This window comes from Chamaea fasciata, unplaced genomic scaffold, assembly GCF_029207755.1.
Source record: "Chamaea fasciata isolate MVZ Bird 193981 ecotype frontalis unplaced genomic scaffold, bChaFas1.0.hap1 SCAF_3, whole genome shotgun sequence".
Classification (NCBI taxonomy): Eukaryota; Metazoa; Chordata; class Aves; order Passeriformes; family Sylviidae; genus Chamaea; species Chamaea fasciata.
The window spans coordinates 79,028,833-79,037,678 of record NW_027094088.1 but is presented as its reverse complement, the minus strand read 5'-3'; the positions used below and the strand labels follow the sequence as shown (position 1 = coordinate 79,037,678).

The following is an 8,846-nucleotide window of genomic DNA, read 5'->3' as shown; positions in this document are numbered from 1 at the left end:
AATATAAAAAATAACTTTCCTTGGGCAAAGTCAAACTCTGACTGCTGTGTCCATTTTGGAATATCCTATAGAATAATTTTCTTTACCAACTGATTTCATTTCAATGTTGGCTTTTAACTGGCACATACCCTAAACTTTGTATGGCAAATTTATAGTTAGGAGCTTTCCTGCAGGAAAGATGGTAGGAACATCAGCACACACTCCTCCGCAGGATGGCAGCCAGACAGCATAGCTTCCACTGAAATTCCTGTTCACTGGGATCTGATACTTCAAGCAAGTATCACACTAGCACTGGCACTCACATAGCAGCACAGGTACTGTGGCAAGATAACCACTGCTAGCTTAGTTTCACTCGCAACTCTTGATTATAGATCACAGCCTTCACCAGTAAGACAAGTTCTTCAGCAAGACAAAACCTCCCACCTTAATAAGGACCTTGTTACTTCAATGGTAGCAAAGCATTTATGCAGAGCTACTCGCGAATGCTCCATGTGGTTGCAAGGTACTTCTCTTGCTTATAAACTCAACATTCATTTAATTACTAAGTTTCTGCTGCTTTTGCCCAGTTACTAAGACCGACAAATGGCAACATTCCAGAACAGTTTGTTTAACCACCAATTTCTTGGACCACAGCCCAACAGCCATGTGACACTTCTAGCTCACCACTAATGATGGTTAGTGCAAGACTTCACTGGACTAAAGCACAAAAGCAGCAAAGTGCTTTCATGCTGTTTACTGCAGTTTTAAAGCTTTAAATGTAACTATCTGTTTTGTAAACCTGAAGTTTCATGAGGTACTTTTGCTGAGAAATCCCATGCCACATGTTCCAAATGTGTCATAGAATAACTCTTCACAACTACGTCCCATCTCACTTGTATTAAACATCACTCCAGAAAATGTACCAAAACTAAATCCACAGCTGGTTTGAAAACCTATTAACCACCTCCCACAAGGCAAAAAAGCCAGTTTCTATCCTAAAATTGGTTATAAAAACAACCTAATTTTCACTGGTCTTATAAACTAAATCCTCTGGAAGATGTCATGGTTAAAACAGTTCACTTTTGTGAACACCTGACTCCCTACTACTAATGCACATTTTTTATTAGCTACCAATTTTCAGTACCTCTGAAGTACAGGATCAGTCCTTGAGAAAGTTCTGCAGATCAATATTCAGTATGCCTTACCATCGGCCACATCTACCTTTTTTATGTGCTGAGGCCAATCTTTTTCACGATTAAGCATTCTGAGACAGACCTCCACCAGTGATACGCAGTAACTTTATTCCCTGGCACCCTTTATTGCTGCCAATCCTACTCCCGAGACCACTCCCAATGTGTTTTAGAACATACAGAACAAGACTGTCATGAAATACTTTGGGTACCTGAAGTGCCCCCCACAACCCTGAACCTTTAGTCTTCTATTTCATCCCCAACATCACAAGACAAACTCACTTTTACCAAGTTTACTGCACATAAAAAACATGGCATTTTCTATTTAAAGGTATTAACATTCTGTATCAACATCAGTCTAAAGGATACAAATGGTACCTTTATTCTCCAAACCACATGCCACTCCACTGACCGGTAATGAAGTAATTGTAATTCCTTTTAATATCTTAACAAAGATTCCTGCTCTATTAAAGATCTCTCTGCTCTTTGACATCTTGACATCCAGAAGAGACTGACCTAGCTAGGACTGACATTTTCTGGACTTACCAGCCAAACAGTTCCCCCTGATGCTGTTAACAGCACTCAGACTCTTTGCAGACCTGCAGCAGGCAGAAGATTGAGACTGATCTTACCTTCCCACTTGAGCAGTCAGTAGTTTTTGTCCTGGAGTCACTCAAGCACAACATGAAGCATCACATGTGCAGTACATGCTGCACCACTCAGCACAAGGCCACATTGAGTCCATAACTCTTGAGAAGTACAGTCAAGAATACTGTGGTGTTATCCACAGCTGATGTGCACCAGCCATGGCTTTAACATCCTTATCTTTATTCCAAAGAATGTACAAAACATAGCACATGAAAATATGCACCACTCTCAGTAATATTTGTTAACAGAAACAAGTATTGCTGAAAGCAATTAAGAGAAAGCTATTTTCTAGTTTATAACTGCAGGTCTTGATATTCAATAGACTGGTTTACCATTCCTTGGTCAAAAGGAGGAGCCTTTAGCCAGAGCAGGTGTCCACTGCTTAATAAGCAAACCATAGGAGATGTTCAGTGACCCAAAGCACACCTGGAGTTCAGTCAGATCCTTAGCATCCACTTTGCCTGACAGATACTTATTTTTTTTGACATTTTCAATGCTTTATACCCTGCTCCTGTTTTGCATTGTTTATACGTCATACTAGCTAATTTGACAGAAAACTGGACTTTACATGGAATTGTCACTGACGAATAGGTACACCCCATGAGCTACAGGGTTGCTTAATGTACTGTGGAAAATTTCAAAATGATTCAGTAATAATAGGTCTATGAATTTTAAATTATGCTATTCTCATGTTTCTGCCTTTATAAAGAATTCCTGACAATAAGGCTTGGAAGTCATGCTTCAAGGCCAATTGCATGTTACGTACACCATGAGTTGTCTTTAGATTTACTTGGTGACCAATTTATGACCCTTCATTCCTCTGTGGAAAGAACAGTTTGCTGAAAACAGAAAATGTGCTGCTACTGTGATTACAGCACCACTACTTTTCGAGCCACTGTTCAAAGCCCAAGTTCATATGTATGTAGCTCTCTTTTCCCACTACCAACCTCTTTTCCCCAGAGAGCAAGCAAGTACTGTAGCCAGTGTATTCCTCAAAGGGCAGTGCCACTGTTGTGGTACTAGTCTTCTGCTGAAGTGGCAGTTCATAAAACCCCAACTCCTCACTCCCTCACTAGATACAGTTATGCAAGCTGTAGACATTGTCTTTTTCTTTGCTTTCACCCTGTCTTTACAGGGCCTGCTTGTGAGCTCCACTTTAGAGTTATCACAGATCTCCAGTATCTGCAAGACTGTGTACCCATACAGTATTTTAAAAGGGTAAATAATCAAGGGGTTTTCCATGTACTGAAACTCAGTAGTCCTTTCCCTAAGATTACTGCTACACTTCCTAGAGAAGACAGTTCAGTATTGTGGAAAGACAGTGTTTTAAATATGCAGAGACAGTAATTTTGGTCTACACGCAGTTTCTGAAGACAGTATCTACTGAACAGAATTGCAGCTGTTTCAGCAGGCTTTTAAAAGCATGGCATCCCACTCCAAGCCACAGTATCTCTTCAGGTGTTACACTTCCTTCTGGTAGCATCATCCACATTTGTCAGGCAGTTCTGACCAAGTGCTCTAATCCATCACTGAAAAAGAAGAACAAGGGGTAAGTTAAATGGTTCATTCAAGGCAGAAATTTTCATTTGCAAGTAAGCACACAACAGTTTGTATTAACATGCTGCTAATTATGGAAAAAAAAAAAGGCAAACCAAAACGAAAACTAAACCCTCAAAGACAGTTCAATACTTTTCAGAAAGTTTATTTAAAGTATTTTAGTCTCATCTCAGATGCCGGATCCATAAGGTTTTTCAACAAGGAATTCAGGTTCGGGATAGGATCATCACAGATGAGACAAAAGCAGTACATGAACACAAATAATAAGTAAGAAATATTCTATAAGGTTCCTGATTGCTTAGTATTTGTATTACAACCGCTAACATTTTTTTTTTTTTAATTTCAGAAATAATGTACACTTATTTAAAACTTTTCACCTAGGTTTGAAAGGTAACCAAGGTTAGGCACAGCTATCAGTTCACACTGTGCCTTGGGGAACGAGTGTTTTTAAATGCCAAGTATGACCTACCATATCAATTGATCAATTATGTTCATAACTATCATAATGCAAAGAAATCTGAACTGTAAGCACAGTTACTTTAGACTTAGAACCAGAAAATGTTTAGAAGCTTTTCAGTTACATACCTGAATAAGCCAAAAGCACTTGTTCCTACTTGTTTTCTATAAAACACGTTTTCCTGTAAAAAAGACATTGAAGACTTTCATAAACTTGGCTCTTAATTAGTTCAGAGAAGCTTTCTTTCATCAGTCAAAATACAACTATACTATTTAGCCTCTCGTACAGCCCAAACTGCATTATTCAACATGTGCTGCATTAGTATCAGCACACTGCAAGTTCTGTGAAACTTTAATCAGAAATGTAGTCATGTCACCGTAAGATTTGTTCTTCTTTTGCCCAGTTATTGCTCAACCTGGATATGAACTCTGATAGGAGGGGGGAATTATAATTGATTATCAGGATATCTGATACTGGCAATATGCCTATCAGGATCAAAAGTAATATTTATTGGAATTCATATCTTTTATTCAGAAGCAGCATTCAAGCACCTCTGAAAAGACATAAAATGCACTGGTTAGTTATCACTAACAAGGTTTGCTACTTTCAGCTTTTCTCTAGGTCAGCCATGGAAGTCAGTCCCCTTTCTACTTGCAATACTGCCTGTCTAAACAACACAGCATTTTATAGGCAGCACTGCTGCACAAGAAATTTCAATCATACATTCGAACGTCACATACTGGAACAAAACCTGTTGTTCAAAAGAAACTCCTGGTAGCTAACCAAGTATTCAGAGGTATCTTTCTTGAACAAAAAGTAGAAGGAAGTTATAGATGTGTACCAACACAGGAAAATGAGAAGTTCTCACACTCTACATTTTAACTAAAACTAGCATGTGGATATACCCAAGCACTAGTACAGTAAAGTGAATTTCACTAAAAAACATTAAGGTCAGATATTTAAGTGGAAATGAAGTTCTTGGAGAAACCACTGCTAATATTCTTAAAGCAGAGTAAGCATTTGTAAGGATTCTTTTTGCCTGCTAAATACATTATACCAGCCCTTGATTCCTGGGCAGCTGCTTTTGTGAGAATTAAAAGCCATCAAAGAATTGGTTTTTCTTGTAGGGAAGTTTTCATGGCAGACCAAAAGAGACTTCTCTCTCTAAAAGAACTGATGAAAGACTATTTTAGAGGCAATAACTGACCTAAAGTCTAAGTTTTGTCTCTACATATTGTCAGAGAGAGAGAAAGGAGTTTATGGGGAAGAAGGGAGGTATTTTGAAGGTTCTATTCTGTTTCTTATTGATTTTTTTCTTCTCTTGTAGTTTTGTTAATAAACCTTTCAAGTTTTGAGCCTGCTTTGCTTTTCTGCTAATCCTATCCCACCGCAGAAAAGGAGCAAATAATTCCAATGGGCACTCAAACCACGTGGATTTAAAAAATGCACCAACATTCTTACTCACAGCAACCACACTAAACCAACACCAACTGGCATGATTTATGATTGAAAGATTAAGTGGTTTCATCTCAGTCACCAAAGCCTTATGAAGCTTCTTATCAATGTATCAGGTTTGGCAGTTTCAGCATGATTCACCACTACTCACAAATATCAATGACAGGAACTGTAAAACCACTCATACAGTCACAAATAACACAAAACAAGCTTTATACCTTTCACTAGCAATGTACTAAAAAGGGAATATATTAAAATCAACAAAAACTGTCTTCTGTTTAATCAATAAATATTACCTCTGTTTCATTCCCTGTTGTCAGGAAATCTTTCTTCAGGACATGTCATATTCCCATTACTACAAACTGTTCATGCCACTCTAGAAATTTGAGTAAAATCCCAAATTACAACAAGTTTATGTATAATATAAATATAACACAAGCCAGTAAGAATAACCCGATTTTACTTTTGCAACAACTGGTTGTAAGCATTTGAATCAAATTAAAATGGAATATAGATCCTGGAGTTCCTTTTTTCTTTCAAAGAAGTGAGGATAACAACTATACATTAAAAAAGTGAATACTTATTTTAATTAAAATATGGGAACATTTGCTTATTTATATTAATAAGCATCCAGACGTCCTGTTTTCTTTGACTAAACACTGTTTTATACTTATTTGCCAATAAAGTGCAAATTCACAATTAAAATCTATACTAATGTAAACTTTAGATTTAATATGAGCACTTCAGAGAGGCATTTTACCAGCTCCTCAGCACAAAAAATCTACTCCCAATCCCCCCAGCCCACACAGTTCTAGACCATGATATGCCCAAAATTACTGATACCTCAATCTTAAAGTTAATAACATAACTATTAATTTAATCCTATGCATCTTTTGGTAATCCATTTACTGTTAATTTATACCCCCCCATCATTAAGAACATACATGGCTTTCAGGAAAATCCACTTGTGTGTACCAAGTATTCTTCTATTTGTGACGGTCCTTTCATGAAGTGCTAAAATTAAAAATAAGCAAAAATTATCTTTTAGACTAGAAAACATTTCTTGCTAGGTTCTAGCATCATCTCTCATGTTACTATGTCAGAAACATAATCACCAAGCACTAAAAACTGAGATTTTCATATGACAATTAAATACTCTTCTAGAATAGCCTACAATACCTGAGACAAGGTGAAATTTTGTAAGCAAAAGAAGTCTCCAACTAAGAACTGACCTACAGGCTGACTTTAACTCAAGGAGCACAAACCCCAAAAATTATTAAATAATGACTTATCACTTTGATGGCAGTTATGAAAATACAGTGCAGTTCTTCCTTTTTGTCCCACATAGTAACCATACAAAGCTGACAACTCTCTGGCACTTCCCATACTTTGACAGATAAAAATACAGAAACCAAGTTATGGAACACAAGTTATTTATTGGCTTTGTCAAAAACAGAAATGCAGTGTTACTTCTAGAGCAACATTAAAAATTCCAGCGCTGTTACCTTAATGTACAGTGTACTCGACACCACTGAAAATCTCCTCTCCATGACACCTAAAAACAAACATGGACAGTCTTACAACTTGCAATCAGCAGATTCATATTACCGGGCCAGTAAATCACACACATTATAAGGCCATAACCATCAACACAATCTCTAGATGCAGCACATTAAGTACTAAATCATAAGCTTGCAAGAGAAAAGCAGCAAAAAATGCAGTTTTAAGCTACAAAGGAGTTACAAGTCACACCCACTTGAAACCTCATCTAAAAAGCACTGCAGAAATAACTGCAGGTACCAAAGATTTTTCTAACGAAAAAGCATCATCTCAAGGTTTTAATTACTTTCAAGAACTCATTTTGCTTGGTCTATAGAATTATTTTAACCATATAGCAATTATCAAAATTCACCAACTGAAGCAGTTCAAGAAATGCATGACAAAGGCTGTTTAGTCATATACATTATTACTTGAACATGCTTACTTGAAGTATCTCACTCTGTACTACATAGATCAAATAAATCCATGGAGCCATGGAAGACAACTCATCACACATTTTGCTTCAGACCACAAAAACAGTTAAAGCTATAAAAGGGCTGAAGTTAAGCTTCCACTTCTTGCATGTGATAAACTTTACACTTTTTGAGTATAATACACCAAATCGAGCCGTACTAATGGTTTAAGTTCCAAAAATTTTACTGTGCAGTAATCTAATGTTGGACAAGCCAAACACACAACGAATGCACCTAACAACTTCCTCAGTAAATCCCGTCATATCCTAATATTTGCTCGCAGGTAAGAGTCTGGAATCCTAGACATATTTTTAACGGTATTTCCCATTCCTTTACAAATACTATGGGTTTAATGACATCAGCATTTAATGGAGGGGACAAAAAGGCATCTTAAGCACACAGCAGGCTTTTAGGGGAGGAGGTGGGGGGTTTTTGGGGTGGTGGTGGCGGCTTACTTTTGTAACAAATCACTCTTTATTCTGCTATGTCATTGTCTTAAAAATATAAATAAAATATCATCAGTTAGAACGCAATCTTATGATTTATGTCAAGTTATCACCTAAATGTTGTGGGCCTTTTTAACTTGGGATGCTGTGCGTTTCCCAGGTCTTTCTGTAAGTCTTCTGCTGGGGGGCAATGCCATGACGCCGGTGGCTGGGCGCTCCAGAAGATGTACAGGTAACACAAGCATGTGCACCAACCCTCTGCCACATGAACAAGGTGGCTGCACCTGATTTAATACTTTACGCACGAACCCCGAGGACTGGAGGCTGTTGCACCGTGCAGGGGCAGGACCCCCGCACCAGCCCCGACCGTAACGGGTGCGGATCAAAATGGCGCGGGGCCCGCGGCGCCACGCGGGCCACCGCCGCCTACCGATCCCAGCCTGCCCCGCGTCTCAGGATGCGGCTTCCGGCAGGGAGCCCGGCGCGGGGCATGCTGGAATATGTAGTGCCCCTGAAGTCCCCTCGCACCACCGCGGCTGCCAGCAGGGCACCGTGCGCGGACGGCTGCGGCCGCACAACTGGATTACGGCTGCCTTTCGCCTGGCTCTACCTGCGGCTCCAAGGGTGAGAGCTTTACTCGCCAGCTCCAGCCTCGAGCATTACGCGACCGGTACTGCGGGCAATCCTCCCGAACGCTCAAACACAGGGAAGAAGTCATGCACCCCCCACCCCTCGCCGGGGCAGCGGCGCACACCGCATCCCGCGCCGCCTTACCGCGTGCCGCCAAGGCAGGCGCTCCGCAGGGAAAGAGGAGGCGTGGCGGGCGCTCGCCAGCTTTATATCTACGCTGCGGGGTGGGAACGAGGCTGGGCCCCGCCCCCTGCTCGCCGGCCGAGGGGCGGAGACGCGGCGCGCAGCTGGCGCGGGAGCGCGCTTTGCTCGCGGGGCCGCGCGGAGGGGCGGGTCGGGCGCCGGGGGCCGCCCCGCGCTGCCGCCTCCCGGGCATGGCGTGGGGCTCCGCGGGACGGGACGGGACGGGACGGGACGGGACGGGACGGGACGGGACGGGACGGGCGGGGAGTGCTGCCCGCTTGTGGGGCGC

General features: G+C 40.8%; 1 long non-coding RNA gene and 1 other non-coding gene across 2 annotated transcripts; both read right to left on the bottom strand.

Annotated features, from left to right (window-relative positions):
* Positions 1-1,447: 1,447 nt before the first annotated feature.
* On the bottom strand, positions 1,448-8,543 carry LOC136287149 (uncharacterized). Its single transcript, XR_010720083.1, has 6 exons — positions 8,519-8,543; positions 6,792-6,841; positions 6,231-6,300; positions 5,583-5,662; positions 3,960-4,012; positions 1,448-3,346 (listed from the first exon to the last, which is right to left on the bottom strand). It is a non-coding gene; the product is annotated as an uncharacterized lncRNA (long non-coding RNA).
* LOC136287948 (small nucleolar RNA SNORD50) lies at positions 3,541-3,609 on the bottom strand. The gene has a single exon (XR_010720431.1). It is a non-coding gene; the product is annotated as a small nucleolar RNA SNORD50 (small nucleolar RNA).
* Positions 8,544-8,846: the final 303 nt, after the last annotated feature.